The 17,562-nt window shown below is 32.9% G+C and overlaps 1 protein-coding gene and 1 non-coding gene across 6 annotated transcripts in view; both read left to right on the top strand.

Annotated features, from left to right (window-relative positions):
* LOC132716543 (SNF-related serine/threonine-protein kinase-like) overlaps positions 1 to 17,562 on the top strand; it is a 115,640-nt gene that overhangs the window by 57,863 nt on the left and 40,215 nt on the right. The window lies entirely within an intron of this gene.
* Positions 14,368 to 14,460, top strand: Trnak-uuu (transfer RNA lysine (anticodon UUU)). The gene is made up of 2 exons: positions 14,368 to 14,404; positions 14,425 to 14,460. It is a non-coding gene; the product is annotated as a tRNA-Lys (tRNA).

Genomic DNA, 17,562 nt, shown 5'->3' with positions numbered 1-17,562 from the left:
AAATAACTGTTGTATACATTATATAATAAATTAGGAAACAAACAACCTTAAGGCCCGGTCACACAGCTTTTCGCGTCTGTATCGCGGGTAAAATTTCGCGATTTTTTTTTTGCCCGCGGTTGCCCGTGGTGGAAAATGTGCAAAATTGGCTTACCCGCGGTTTACCCGTGGTATGCCCGCGGAACAGTTGCCGGCGACTGTTCCGCGTCCTTATCGCGGGTGAAGCGCGACGGTACCGCGGCCTACCACGGGTATAATAAAGCAGCCGAACCGGGCTGTAGAAATCATAACCGCTCAAGACACAGTCCCGTGAAGATCAAGCTATGGCACCGAAGTAGAAGCCTTGGTGGTCTCCTTGGTAAGGGCTGGTGTCAGTCTCTGCACAATTTCATCGAACATGGCAGGTGGCATTCTCATGAATTTCTGGAAGGCCCTTGGATCTTCATTACGGAGCTCCACCATGAGACGATCGTACAGCCCCAGCTCAGGTCTCCTGCCAATCCAGTCGCGCACCCAGATGTTCCGGACCACCCTCCTCCTCCTCCTTCGTCTTCTTCTGTCAATGAGGAGCTGATGGACCTGTACCACTTGGTTCTGATGCTGCTGGAGCAGCAAGACGAGGTCATTACGGTGACGGGGATCCATGTTCACCCCTTGACGTCTGGAGCACAACTGACGAATGCTCGGCAAATCGCGCTTTTTATATACCTAAAATCAGACGTTGTACGGACGCGATTAGGCCGTGGACAATCGTATTTGGGACGTGTACAAGACGCAATTGAACGTGATAAGGCCGGTATTGGGGCGCGCTGTTTACGCGGAGAAAGGCGTTTGTCCGTGCTTACACGCGGTACACACGCTAATGCACGTGATAACAACGCGGTACAGACGCGGAACAAACGTGCTATGACCGTGCTGCACCCGCGATTACCCGCTAAAATTTCTTGTCCTACCGCGTGTAACCACGTCTTAAACGCGGCTGAGGCACGTCCTAGCACGTTCGTTCCGCGTCTGTACCGCGTCTTTACCGCGTGTGTACCACGTGTACCGCCCGCGATTACCCGCGGTCTAAATTTTTGGGCAGCCCAAAACTTTTTCGCGAGGCCAAGTACGGCTATATCGCGTCTTTATCGCGACCTCAAAGCGTCCAACAGCGTCTGCTTCACCGTTGTTCGCTTACAAACCCTATAACAAGTAGAGAAACTGATAGCGAACAGCATGGATCCTGATCAGATTGCGCGGATGCGCAAGCTGGTCTGGATTCATGCTGGTCGCTAACCCATTACGTTGGTTTTGTCGTGACGCGGCTCTTATGTATATTCATTGCTTTTGACGCGTAGAAACTTTTACATTGGTTGCATAAAAACGGTAAAAACGGACAACGGCCATTCTTGACAGCAAAAAGGTCTTTGTGGAGTACAGCTTATTCTGCTTAAACACATTTTAGAAAAAATATATAGCTATTTTACTTAACTTCTAAATAAATTATGCAAGGGTGAGAGATATAATATATTTTAACCTCTATATTTGTATTCATAATCAACAAAAGTGATATCCCAGTATCTCAACAAACAATTGGCATTTATCTTCTGCCTTGTTAACTTGCAATATATTTACAATCGATATAAAACCGTTCTTGTCTACCTTTTATAACGGTTTCACAGAATAATCGTTTTCCTGTTGCTGCAGTCGTGTTAAAATTAAAGAAGATTTCATTGGTTAATAAATCGGTCAATTGCACATATGGAAATTTTATTTGAAATACGTGGGACGAGGTTAGTTTTCAGACATGAATCTCTTTACCTCCTTAGAAGACGCTTTTTGGTTCGGTTAAATCATTATCACGCTTAATATCTCAGGTAGACCTGTTTATATTTTAATCTGGTCCTTTAAGGGTACCGACTGAGTAGTAAACAGAGCAGATGAAGCTCAGCCGGCACGAATCGTTGGTCTGCACTGGTCGCATGTGTTAATCCAGTCGCCGCAAGCAGGTTAAGGATGAATTTAAAATTGATAAATACGTCATATGTTTCTCTACAGTAAACTTTTTCTGAGCAAGCTTGTCTACGATTTATTTTCTATGAGACTGTAGAAAAAGAACTATGAAAGATTTTTTCTCTATATAAATAATATATGTCATTGCTTTAAAAGCACACAACTCATAATGTTTTAACAGTATACATAGTTAACATGTACTCTTAGAATCAGTGTTTTGCAAACTATTGTGATGCATGAAAAATGGTTTGCATGTTTAAATGAAAGTCTGGCTGAATGTATTCAATGTTTTTCATGTCTCCCATCGATATTTATTCTATATTTTTGCTACTGCTATCATCACTGATTGTCTGGCGATAACTTGTCGTCTGCTATACAATGCTACACAAAGTTGTGGGAATATTGGGCCCTGGACCTGTTTAATTATCACATTAGCTAGACCTAACTCTATCTGCCTTTATATCAGTGCCAACGTAAGTGATGGAATATTCCCGCATGGACAATGCATTATTATTTGTTACATTCCCTATACATAGATTCATTATATCATCTGAATGTGGACAAAATTTACCCGAAACCAGGACCCAGGAGAGTTTGTTTAATTTTCATTACTTTAATGATTGCTACGGTCCTTTTGTTCCATGTGGTCGCCATCATGTCGATTTTGGTATGATGTAGTCTATAGACACTGCGTTAATTATTGGACACTTTAATATACTATGTGTTTTGAAGTGACTCAGTAGATACCTTGTTTTCGTTGTGACTTAAGTTATATAGATTCTGTTCATTACATTTGCTCATACTTTCCCTTGATATTTTATTCTGTAACTTGTTTTCAAATTGAATAGTTTGTTCTAACATGAAACAAATCGATGCATTTTCATTCAGATTTGAGATTCTAATATTAAAACGCAACATGTGATTACATTAGTTGACAGGAAACCAGATTTGTGCATTGATGTTATAATCCTAAATTTGTTAACTCGCATGCATTTATAAAAAATATGCATGTAATATCAGACGTTCATCAACTAACATACACTTGTCCAGATTTATATCGCCGCAAAATTTGTCATCTTTGATTCTAAAAATAGAAAACGATAATAATCAAATCGAACAGTATTTATGTCATTCGAATATTTTTATACATTCCATTTCACACTAAGCTATTGAGAGAAAAAAATGCCTTATTCTTTAAAATGTTCACATGACAACCCTTAGGGAATATGGTGTTCACTATATTCATCTGTACATGAGACCATCCTGTCACTTATTATTCTATCTAATTTCCTCTGAACTCGTACGTTAAGATACAGCATAGTCGTCCTATATGAGGAAATCTTCAAGATATTTGTTTTATTGAATGTGCTTACTCCTTAATTTACAAAGTAAGTATTGTCAAAAGTGTCATTTGTTTTCTTAATGGAAGAACTGAGTTGTTAAGTTTCATTAATGATTCATCATTGATTGATTGTTTTGTACAACACCATCACCACCATTATCAAAGAAAGCAACTACGTTTGTTGTTTGATTAGCAAACTTTCAACTTCTCTTTTTATAATCATGATTAGTTTAGGGGTTTCAATTCTGATGTGTTTCTACAAACATGAAAGTTAGTTTTATTTAAATGTAACTTTCTTCTTAAATATTTACTACGTATGAACCTCTGTGATACTTTGAAAGTAATAATGCGACTTGTTTATATCCTTTTACTTTACATTGTTTGGTTAAAGTATATGAAGCATCAGATTAAATCTCCTTCCTGTTTTGTACATCTAAATCGTATTATTTCAAATCATTGCAAAATATACTAGACTCCCAACAACGTATATCTAATAAATATCGACTTTGGAAATACCTGCTTTTTTGTCAGATTTTCAATTTGTTTACAGTATTTACAGCAAATTAACATAAAACATTATATTCAATATACAATGATTCTTCCAATGATCTATATGTAAAGCCATCTAGATCTAGTAATATCATTTAATTACCCATTCGCACTACTTTAAATTGAATATTTCCTTTTCTATTGTTTTATTTCATTTTATATTTGTAAATTAACATCTGTGTGCAAAGAACGTATATTACTGATTAAGAAACAAACATATATTCTGTATCACGTATTTTTGACATCATCAGTGCATTTGCAATGTCTTGTTTCATTTATTTATGTTTTCTGTCCCCTGTCACACTGTATTGTTACTATAAATAGCCCGGATATGACGTAGTTTGTTTTTTCTTGGAATGGAAATAACTTACCGACATGCGATTTATCGCTAAAATTATCATTCATTCTTGGCATATTGAACGATTACTAAATCTTCATTGATAGGAAATCAATATGAATGAGGTTTTCTTTTCATTTTATATAAAGCAAGATTTAATATGACTAAAGGTCCGCCAGTCAGTATATATATACCAAGACGTCAAATCACGTTTATGCCATAAGATAATAAGAAAGTAATGAACGGGTATAATTTACGCAACATATGGAAAATGTTTTCAATATTTGTTAAGGTCTGTTTTCAAGGAGTCGCATTCTATATTATTGTTTCCGTTAGCAATATAGCTATTGATCCATATCATCCATTCTATAGTCTATTATTCTAGCCTTTACCAGAGATAAGTCAATTTGAAGAATTTAGAATATTATAGATCATTTCGGATAAATTCGTTAGAATATGCTACATTTATTTTCAGTATAAAGGTCATATTTTATATTAAATGTCAAAGAGTCTATTCAGTTATGCGCTTTATATCAATGTAAAATAGTTATTGTATTTCGCTCATTGTGACTTTTTCGCTTAATAGCTTTGTTTTGGCGGTTAAAGCCACATCTTTTTATTATAATGCTGTGTGTCTGTCTCTCAGTTTACATGTGATACAAAACTTCCGGCTACATAATTAGATTTAAAACAACAGTTGTCAAAATGAAGACCGGATAATTCTCCAAGAATCAAAAGGAAAGTTTGTTAATTAAAAGCATGCACTTCATTCAAACGGCATGACTAGATGTTTGATTGCTTTAACTAGTATGACATTCGTAGATTTCAATATTTTTAGAATCTCAGTTACGTGATTTATCGAACTTGCAGTTGATATTATCTTTATTTTTTTTCTCTTGCTGGAAATGTACTACATGTACTATTATTATCATTATAATCATTATCATTTCATCATTATAACAAAAACAATGACAATGATTATTGTTGTTATCATTAATTGTACAAACAAATCATTCGAAGATATACTTCGTGTGCCTTTTTAGTTCTTTATTTGAAAGATCAGATTATGCATGATGTGTCATGAAAATACTAGATACATAAAGTAAGAAATGAAGCTGTCAATGTAACACATTTTAGCACGACCGCTTGTCTTGACCAGAATATGGCAGGGAGGAATGACATTATAAAACTCATTGTGGTTATTTGTTTTGTTCATTTTTTTTTGTTTGCTTTATCAATTATTCATGGTTACATTGCATTTTTGGTCTTGCTTGCCAATTTTGCCATTCTCACATTTGACAACCTAATTACCACGAGGTAACTGTTTTCTAAATATATTTTTGTGGCATAATTATCAACGTATTTCAGAACATAATGTGGTGAAAGGACATGTATATTGATTCACGCATTTCATATTAGACTAAATTATCAAGTTCATTGTTCAGGTACGGAGATCGAAGAGATCCTTTTGAAAATAAGGTCACCATAAGTAACATACTTTAATGTGCAGTTATTTATGTACAGCATACTATCAGGTCAGAATTCTGCACGCATTGCAAAGTTTACAAATCGTTCATGAGTATGTAATAGATCAGAAGGGCCGTTTTAGAGAGTAGATTATTCGCATAAAAATAAATAAATAAATAAATAAATAAAATAAATGAATAAATAAATAAATAAATTTTATTCTTTGCAAACAGAAGTACAAGTTATTGTACCTTATATCGATAACGTTCGAGTAACATACCTGGAACTAAGCAATACTATCATGTAGTGTCCCTTAAAGGGCTCAAATTCACGACTCTTGGTTGTAAAGCAAACACCTTAATAACTATGCCACTGCTGCTCCATTTTGATATGAAAATTATCTTTTATATTCACAATTATGCAACATGCCTGAAAAAATTAAGATGGATATATACAATCATTTATAATTTTTCATATATGAAACAAACTATGCTTCGTTATAGTCTTCGTGTAATAATTGGATGATTATGATAATTTATGGTAGTATATATATTGTCCCTTATAGCTATGTTGTTTATTTATGCTCATATCTTTGCGCTGAATCAGCGTTTTTATGAATGAACGTGATTTGTTTTCTCGTCTTATATTATACTCTGTCACGTTATATAAATGGACGTTTTGTTGACCTCGGTGGGGATCCGATGGATCAGATTGTTGTATATGATATGGTTTTAGACGACATTATATCGTCTTGATTTAGATGATGCTCATTTTGTATACAAGCATACTAAAAGATACAAATGATAAACTGTAAAGTATTGTAAGCAACTTCGTACTTAATTAGATAATCACATAAACTTACAATAAACGATCTAAACTTAATGTTTTTCGGTTGCGTAACATGACTTTATAGACGGGTGTATTTAAATAAACAATGGATAACAAATTTGCATGACGTATAGATTTAAAAATAAGTCAGCTAATGGTTAGGGAAGTTACAAATGCATAAAGTAGACTACACCCAACATGCCTTACAGCAAAAGTATGAGCCTTACCTCATTATTTAACAATTACATCAAATCGTTATGACATCTCAGTTAAAATATATAACTGATATGATTTGACATTTATTAGGAAGTAACGCATCGATGCATTTTATAATTGCACTTATGAAAAAAGTATGTGGTAACAAAACATCTGTGTGTGTTTCTTAGGGAAATTAAAATAAAAATATTTAAGTTTGTCAGCCAACAGTTTAGAGGTCTGGTCAGACTATATGTAAGTGCAGGCTAGCCTGGCTCTATAGTGGCAAATACTAGTAACTTTCGGTCCCAGAAGTGGAAGGGTTAAAGTTGTTGTAGGATAGTGCAAATTTTAAAGGTTTTATTTGTCTTATTTTAGAAATGTCCCTTGATTCTTTAACGTATCAGAACTAAGAACTGATAGAAATCCTTGTTTTTTATTCTTATCTTTTTATATTTTATTTTACGGACGTTTTACTCTTACATGTAGCGCTGTTTTGTATGTCAGTGTTACAGCCGTAATCTATCACCCTCTCTGCAAATCTTATGTTCCTTGTTGTATTTGATGGAAGGATATAGATACTTATACTTTTATAACGTTTAAATGACATTTAGATGGAAAATGCTATATTTTACTTTGTTTTTGGATAGGAGAAGGCGTGATTGAAGTGCCTAGTCAACCTGCTGAACACCTGCAGTCATATGTAGATATTCGGATCCGCTTTACTTTTTATTTAACAAAACCAATTAATCACTGTTATTTGTGGTATTGCAACAATTATATTCTTATTAAAAATTCATGAACCAAGTAGTTTGTCTTACCTAAACTCAACTCATGTTAAAGATTTGAAAGTGGCAGATATCAATCAAAATTAGATATCGTAAATCATTATACCGTCATATTGTCATATTGTTCACCATTCAAACGCTTGCATATGCAACAATTTGTCTAATTTACCGAGGAACAGATGTCTCAAGTCCAGAATCATGCCATCCTGGTAGCCGGCGCACAATCTGAGAGACTTCACTGTTGGCTGCTTAACTTAAGTCATTTCATTATTTTGATTTTGAAATCTCTCGTACCGACACTGGCTGTTATAAGAATTAAATGCATGACTTGTACATAAAACACGTTCATCAGTTTGCTGCATAAGGAGTAAGATTGCGTGAATGTTCAGTCTGATCAGGCTCTAAATTCACTCGATGCAAAGACCTTTCATTTTCGATTTAGCAGTGTTAGAAAATGCACGATATTTACTTGTTATTTACATATTTCAAATGAATATATCCCTTAATTATTTCTGGGAGAGATTCCCGATTTATGAATAAGAACATAAGACCCACAACAGACGCCGGTACCGGTTGCAATAAACATGTAGACCTTGGTCTCAAATCGTCGTCTGCATTATTTTCTTCGATATTGTTCTTCTACCCAATCGCAGAAAGAAATTGAACCAAATTTCTGTAACTATAGCATAGAGTTCAAATCAATTATTCTAACTAGCAATGTATGGCTTTTCTACACTGCCATGTTACTCAGTTTATTTTCATTAATTAGTTTCCATCATGCACGTGAAATGTCATTATTTTAGTCCATTTAACCACAACTCTGATTTATTCAAAACACCAAATATAGGAGAAATGTTTCAATCGGTAATAAATCAAAGTCTAAAATTGAAACCTGGAAACATATTTTAAAGAGTAAATCAATAAGGCCTTCCTCCTTTGACTGAAATTTATTCAGAAATATGCACATTAAGTCAGACAATGCTTTGAGATATGGTTATTAAGTATTCAAAAATGCAGCTGAAATTTCAAAATGAATTATCAGCTGTCCTTCATTCGCTACAATCTCAAACACTCATTGTATAACGTATGACGGTTACCATAATTTTGTATGAATTTTGTACCGAACCGATATCATGGTATGGTACTTAACATTCTTGATCTTATAAAAAGAATTGTTTAAGTTTTTCAACCTTTAAAATTGCCATTAGAGTCAAAATTTCTCCAGCAGCATTGATCCAGCCTCTGTAACAACTCTAAGTAACAGCTATGTCAGTAACAAATATCTGTAAGCGATGGTAAACATTAGAAAGAAAACTCATTTGAAATTTACGTGTGTTACATATTAGAGATCACAATTTATTGTTTTTGATATGTTAAAATTCTTTTTAAATAGTATCCATACAAGGTTCAACTTATTTGAACATGGAATATTTGTAAATACCATGTAATTGATTGTTCACTTTAAGAAACACATTAATTTGTAAACTCAGCAAATTCGTGTGATTAAAAGCCGTGCGACGGTTTATTGCGTTTTTTATTGAAAACCCTTTCAAGTAGCTAGTATTTCAACGATTAATTAAATCATAATATCTAATTTCAAAAGTAACGGTTTACCTCGGTGACACACTCATTATTTGATTAAAATGTAAAACCTTTCGAAATAAGTTACAATTACACGGTGTAGTTTTCTAGCTGAAGAATAGGACTATTGTAATAAATAAATGGCCTTCGACCCACCATCCGGCAGATGGTCGTGTCCGAAACTAATTCAATTTTCCCAGGACGTAAAATCGAGGTCAATGATTTATATAATGAAAACACGATATTTTTTAACGTCTTTAACCTGGTTTTTCTCTTCTATATAGAGATTGAGTGTTGAAGTCCATAATTAAAAACATATTGTTTGTCCAACATTCAATCACTGTATCCTATATTTTGAGACTTAAGATGATGTTTCTCTTGACTTTAGACATCGGTTTTAGATAAATTTCTTTTCTTTTTTAAGTATCAATATAGTTCATTATTTTAAAATACACGTGTCACGATAGTGTTTCTGCATATCTTATTGCAATCTGAAATATGTTTTTATTAAAACAAGAAGATTTAATATCTGCACACATTAAGAAGTAAGTTTTTAAATGTGTATTTTTATCATATTTTAACATACACCAATGCCATTTCATTTCACTATTTTTTTACACAAGTATAAAAAAATCGAGAAAATATGTCATATATTTTGAATTTTTGAAGAAGAAAAAAGACCCAAAACAACTGAAGGAGTTCCAGTCTTTTAAATATCAAGAAAAAAATCCTTATTTAAAGATATACTATGCTCATCCTTGAGTAAAATATTTTAATCACAGAAATTTATTGAAATCTATGAAGTTCTTATTGAATATGTCTAATTTGAATAAAAAGAAAATGATTAAATTATATATGGGAAGCTGCGTTCCCTATTATTTGTCAACCAAAGTAGGTCTTTTCTTAAAAAAAAACTGCCAGTTTCTTTAATGACACTATATATTCATATTGTGACAATATATAGTGTATAGTGTGGAAATTTTAAATTTATATATCTACTTTGTGTTAAGTCAAAACATGTTTATTTTATATTTGCAGAAAGACTGTGTAGCAATTATCAATATTTTATAATATCAAATTTGAGCATAGTATATCTTTAAATAAACCATACAGTGAATTTGTGTAAGTTTGTGATTATTGGGTCTGATTACATACCAAATCATGGACTTCTGGTGATTTTATTGTTGTTATTTATTTTTTTACCAGTGACAATTGAAATTGCTCTCATACTAATATTCTAAGTAGAAAGGAACATTTTTGAGACAATATTTAGTTGTAATCAGAAAAAAAGACACTCTAAAACAGAACATTATCACCTTACCTTCAAACACATCGGATATTACGTATGTTACAGTTTACCTTGATTGTGCACGTCATTCGCGGGTATTTTATTCAGTTATCGTATATTTATCACTTTATTATAGACTGTGTCTCTAGGATATTATCACTCTACGAAATAATCTAGATGTTTGAAGCGGAATTTATATAGCAGTTTAATACATCTGTGCAAAAAATATAGATCGATATATTATTACGTATGAACAGATTATATATATTACAAGACAGTATGTCTCTATTTATTTAATACGTACAAGGTTCACGTGCAATTAGTTTAACTTATACTGTTAATTGCAGTTCATTTATGTCAAAAAGTAAAAAAAAAACGTTTGCTTTTACATATTTTTATTCAGAAAAACCTAATGGTTCGATCTGAGATACGTATATATTATTTTATATCAGTGAAAAAAAAACCCATATCGTTTAAAAGTATAAGAAGTTTAGTTTAAGGTGACCCACTTCAGACTTAGCATGTGGGGCTTTTTTTATAATCTTAACATCAATAAACACTTAGTTTTATTCCATAAGTCTGACCTTGATATATGCAACTTTATTTCGTATTGTACCTTATACAACTCCTCTCCTGTCGGTAAAAAGTTTAAAGAGATTTTTTATATCAACTGTTGGACTCAGCTGTGATTGACAAATCGTTTCCGTTGTATGTTGTGGCATTTTTTAAAGTGTTTTGTTTTCACTACTATGTTCGCGAAGAGTAATTTTTGACACTTGATCATCAAATTGCGTGCCCAATCACGGTTAGAATATACACTTTTACTGTTTCGCCCTTTCGTCTGCTGATATATTTTATAGATTACTCCAATCTAGCCTGATCGATTAGTCGGTTAATTTGGGGTTTTTATGTTGTCTACATGGGCGTTCAGGTTTAATATAACATTAAAATTTGTATTTGCTTTGCATTTTGGTATATCAGATTGGATAAGTCACATACATGTATAGTTTGAGGGTGGGGTGGGGGAGGTGGGGTGCAGTCCATAGGTATCTTATAAGTTTTATGATAGTTAAAAAGTGGTTGTAACAACTAGTGAAGAATGTGCAGTGTATTAATCTATCACCGGATTATCAATTTCAGTCAAATATTTGCGTATTATAAGGGTATTTCCATGTTTGATGTATGACATAATTTCCGGTCCTTGTTACGTGCTTCAAGGTCGAGATCTTGTTCAATGTCATTCACATATCTCTAACTTATAATGTTTGTATATCGTTTGTAGATCATGGTTATGTAAGGTCGGAATTATACTGCGAAATCTGTTTCGAACAAATTTTTATTATTTTTTACATGCCTGTAACATCATTATTGGCCTATTGTTTTATGATTCGGAAAACGCTAGCATGTAGGAGCACATCGTCACTCATGGTTGAATATAAATTTATTCTTATAAGCCACATGCAGTTTTTCAGATTTTATGAAGGGTAGTCATTTATTTATATACAGTATAATGATACCACAGTATTATTTTCCATCAGCTATTTGTACGTTCTCACGTAAGTGTTTTTACGTCCTCAACCAACTCAAACATTTCTTTAAGAATACCTCCCACAAACCCTTAGGAATTTTTGTAAAAAGTTATTTGAATATTGTCTCTATAACTTCTCATTATTGGCAAAATATTTTTCACGTAACACGAATCTCTAACATGTTATCAAGTTGTGAAACATAATTACAGAAAGCAAGATTATGTTTAATCTTTCTGATCTCTAGGAGCAGATTTAAATGTTGATTAAATAGTTGTTTTAACTTTCACGTGAATGAAAACGTGGAGGCCCCACACCTCCCCTGTAATGATAAGCATTCTGTCGCATTGGCCTTTCCGTAGCAAATAACAAAATAACTAAATAACCGAAATTCAAGCTGTTATGTTAGATGTTATCTTTTTTAGTTCTCTTTCACTTATTTCCGTTGTTATGCAGATTATTACACTTATTTCGTTTTTCCCCTCGTTTTTCTTAACAAAACTGTGGTTAAAAGACTTCCGCAATGTATGTACTGATTAGAAATATGTCTGCACATGTACAGTCTCAATGAAGAGCCTGGTTTGGTTCTTTTAGACGTTCGATATATAGTGGTTCCGACTCGGTGTTTGCGTATTATCTCTTAAGAAATCATTGCCGCATAGGGCTAAACCACCGCGACGAAGATAACATTGTTAAACTAGTAAAACAGATATTCAAACGTTCCTACCTGATAATCTACTGTTAAGGCAATTTAAAGGGAATAACTATGGGCTTGATAGTAATCTTCGAACACTATGAAAAGCTGTCTAATTATATCATATCGGAGCTTTTACCCGTATTATACAAGGCCATGCGCTTTCACTTTGGGCAATTACTGAAATCGATCCGTTAAAATCTTGGGGAGTCAGCAATAATTGTGTTTTACGTAATAATGACACGGCGGAATTGCGCGTTTCTCTTTAATACAGTATCATAAACTTTTAGGTATTAAAATGTTATTTGATTAATTTAGATATCAGGGTAAGTGAAAATAAACGCATGATACAGGGATATAAACCTTGCAAAAACAATGTTCATATTTGAACGAGGAGACACATAGCTCTGAACAAATTGATCAAAGGTTTTGATTGAGACTGATAGGTGTTAACTGTTAACTGTAAGTGTTGCTTTTACATTCAGATATATGTGGTGTTGACCAATCATAATTTACGAAGAAATCTTTGTGAAAGAATATAAGCATAAGGCAATAAAAGCATTTTTTTTCGATTTACGGGTTGAGAGTATATATACCTTTGAGATTATAAGTGTTGGTCATTTCTATAGTTAGATCTATAATTATACATATCCCACATAAAACAACAACAAAAATCACAAATTGCAAAGGGTGTGATTGTTAATGTCATAATATCTACAGTTACCACAATATACCAACCTTACTGCATACATTATTATCACAGGGAACTGCACGTTCCAGCTCTCATTGGCACCTACTTTTAGTCCTTAATTAATCTAAAATAATAAAATAGAGTGGTAAATATAGATTCTTACTTAATCTATATAATTATATTGAATTTGAAGTTTTAAATATGTCTTTTTCTTGCTTTGTATTCAAAGGAAACTTGCTACCGTTTTACAATAGTCATTTTGGGCAATTTTGTCACTTACCAGTATATAAAAAGGAACAGGTCTAAAACCACCGCTTAAACATATTGAAGGTAACTCGGCAGTCTCGGGATTGAATTTTTTTTATAGATCTAGATCTATCTTTTTATTTTTTTATGTATTTTTTTGGATAAATCTAGAAACTATGAAGGAACAATTATAACTTTATTGTAGCTTTATAATTTAGTTTTCAAATTTTCAATTATTGGCTCATTTTAGCTCTACCATTTGGATATAGATCTATTTCAATTAATTTAATTAGAATCATAAACCTGCTACAGTATTTCACAAGAAAATTATATTAAGTAAATGGTTTATTGGGTTGCGAGCATCAAATCTTCAGTTTGGCAGCCCCCGTAACATCATTCGGGCCTCATGGTTAGCTCTACGCCCCTGTATCTTATGTGTACAGTAGATCTACAGTAAATAGATCTATATCTTCTATCGCTCATTTGTTGTTTTTCTATGTAAACCTTTTTAATCAGCCAAAATCTATTATGTTTAACAGTCTATTTTATGTATAATTGTGTGTAAATAATAGCAGCTTTGAATTTGGTACGACATGAAGGGAGGTAACTGTAAGTGTGCAAACGCTGCGCGCCGTAAATTTGATGGCGAGAGTTATCTTTATTTACAAAACATATACATAAAGGGATAATTAAGGCACAGATTAATCAAAATTGAACTATTCGATTGTAGGAATGAAATAATAACAGACTATATCCATAAACCCATTATCTGTTAACGAAATCGCTACAATATCGTATTGACTGATATATCAACGTTTAATATTTGCACTGTTTACAAGTGCCCGGCTAGCTCAGTCGGTAGAGCATCAGACTTTTAAGGCTGATTGAACTTCAGATATCTGAGGGTCGTGGGTTCGAGTCCCCCGTTGGGCGCAAATTTTTTTTTTTTTTACTAAAATAGACATAATTTTACTTTTTCTTGTTTGAAATATTTTGAAAAATAAATCAAACGGTTTAAAAATAAATTAAACGGTTCTGTTATTTTCACAGCAATTGCCTTGATTCCTTGATTTACTTGATGTTAAAACAGAATAATGGCAAAATTCACATTTGAGTTCACCATTATCACCACCACCACAAATATCATTAACTTCATCATCATCATCATCATCATCATCATCATCATCATCATCATCATCATCATCATCATCATCATCATCATCATCGTCATTAATATTGCATTAGTCTCGTTATGGGGAAACAGTTTATATCTACGTTAGATGTAAGGTAAAAAAGTGGTCGGTTTATATCTGATGGTAAGGCAATGTCGTATCATTTACCATGTGGGATTTTCTTGTCCTGACTTATTAACAAGTTCAATGATATATTGAAAACAGACAGTTCTGAATTCATAGCATAAAGTTTATAATTTAAATTGTGTGTGTGCTTTCTTCTATTTTTTTCTTTTCTTTTTTTCCTTTGAGAGAGAGAGAGGGGGGGGGGGGGGGGGGGGGGGAGGTGGAGGTGTTGTTTTTTATCCACTTTTAAAGCTCCTAAACCTCTTACTTCTTACTATATACATGCATATATCAATGTAGACATATTTGTCTTTCCGTTATCATTTATACATAATATTCATTGTTTAAAAGACGAAAAAATATAGCAATGAACGGAGTATATACCAGTTTTTAAACAACAAGAAAACTGAACACACTGATCTCTTTGTAAAATAAACATTCTTGAAATTGTGCAAATTTCGATGATTTATCACCAGCGTTTTATTTTTCTTTATTTAGATCAGCTTAATTAACTTTGTATGTTTAAATGTCTCAGTGTATTCAATTGTTGAAATGTCACCCATGTTGCTGGTGAATAAAATGACTAATGTACGGTATTATAGTTTATAATTATACTAACAGCATTATCCCGTAGTTAGTCATTACAAAACTTTGTCTTTTCTCCTATTATTAAGGTCAAGGAAGTGTCAAATAGCAACGCAGGATTTATGATATTTTACATAGATTATGAGCTCTAGGTAGCCCGGAAGATTATTGTTCATGTTCCCACGTTTTTAAGGAGGTTAATCATAAATCATTATTAATTATAAGTCATATTACCTTATAGGCTGTGGTTTGAGACACTGTGTTAATTATAGAAGACTAATTCAATGATTATGATAGTGTTTTTGTTCTTAATCTACGATATCAATAACTTTGTTAGTAATGAAATAATCACCCGTTTGTCAGTCATGTTAATCCATAGTATTCTTTCTGTTGCAAATTTCCTGCAAATATGACACATAGATCATTGGCAGTGCCAAACGTATTTTCTCGGCTCTTTCCGTCTAACTTAGGATAAGAACATTAAGAATAATAGTCAAGACGTTTCGATTATGGCAGTGCAGGGATGTTCAAACCTCGAATAGATGTCTAACAGCAAACGTAATAAGTACATTTTTGTGTATGAAACAATTACTTCCGTTGCAATTGATACAACGTTGTCAGTAGTCGGCGTAATTAACAACGTTACGTTCGTCCGTTGAAACAACGCAGACTTTGTGCGTCGAGCAATTGGTTTCAAAAATTTCTTCAGTACATCACAGGAAACTGGGGTTCATTTTAACTTATGAGGTAGTCATTCTTGAAAACGCTCTAATAATTGCAATTTGTCTTACAAATATTGTTTTCAGTTTCCTGTCGAAATTCTTTCTTACATTCTTGTCGTAGTAACTCAGACTTTAATTTATTCAAATATCTTAAGATTTAAATTCCGATCGCTATTACTCAAATTATTTTCAGACACTTGAATTGTTAGTTCAAAGATAGACCGCTAATGATTAATACAAAGTATCTGTACATATTAAAAGTAAAAGAAAAAACTGTGTATGCATTAATCATTATTGGACGATATTCTAGTCATCGGTTAGGAATGGGGTTACATATTTGCATTTTAAATACTTTAAACCTTGAAACCTCTTTCAACTTTATATAGGCAACTTACGACGCTATTTGACACCTCAGTTTAAAGGGCCATTGGTTAAAGATAAGCTGTCATTCAGAAGTCCTTGTATACATCCGTTAAGAAGGACTGACACTAAACTTTTTGAATATTTTTAATTCAATATTCATTTTATAAATAAAAAAGAAACATCGGTTTCTTTAGTACAAGTCTTGTCGTCTGGTTGTGAGATTAAATTTGCAGATTAAATGGTCAGTTGATGAGAAGTGATTTCCTCCTATATTCAAGTGAAGAAGCACTAGAAGTGTCTTACACTTAATTCCAGTACTCATTCTTGTCTCAAGCCACTTTTAAGGTCAATAGACGGACACATGTACGCATCTTAAATTTTGTACTTTCCACTTTGCGATAAGGAATATACAGCATATGATTTTTATATAAGATTTATTTTCCTCTGTAATCTATATTCGTTGTACTTTTTTTTACTACTATGTATGTAATTGAGAAATATTAAGGGAAATTATATATTTATCGTGAAAGTATGCATGTCGTTGAAGTAGCAGATTTGTTTTCAGACTGGTACACCTGTGAGTAAAAATTTGAAAAATGAACCCAAAGACACGATATTAATATGAAAGATATACAAATGTTGTTAATCCCCAGCCGCTTATAAGAACATATGTTTAATGATTATCACCTGTTACAGTCATCTTTTATCTACTTAGTCATTTAATCAATTAATACTTCCTTTTGATAAAACCACATGAAAGGCAAAGTCATGACCTAATTTGTGATTTCGGTGACCACGATGACGTGTTCGACAGCGTCACTTTGCGCAATATTTTTAATATTTACATGTTATAAAGTTTGATGAAAGAGGTTGAATAATTAAAATCAATTTAACTGCTCTTAACAACTGGTGAAGGCTCTAAGATATCTGGGTTATTTTAACAGTAAATATTCATTAGAATAAATATTTTCTTGCCATACAAGCAAACATTTAGTTCCACAACGCGATTAACTTTTATAAACACGAGGTGAAGCGGAAAAGAATAGCGCTGTCACCAAATGTTTCCT

This window comes from Ruditapes philippinarum, unplaced genomic scaffold (assembly GCF_026571515.1).
Source record: "Ruditapes philippinarum isolate M1 unplaced genomic scaffold, ASM2657151v2 ctg1900_1_1_1_1, whole genome shotgun sequence".
NCBI lineage: Eukaryota > Metazoa > Mollusca > Bivalvia > Venerida > Veneridae > Ruditapes > Ruditapes philippinarum.
The sequence above is the reverse complement of the archived record's forward strand: the minus strand, read 5'-3'. Positions and strand labels throughout refer to the sequence as shown.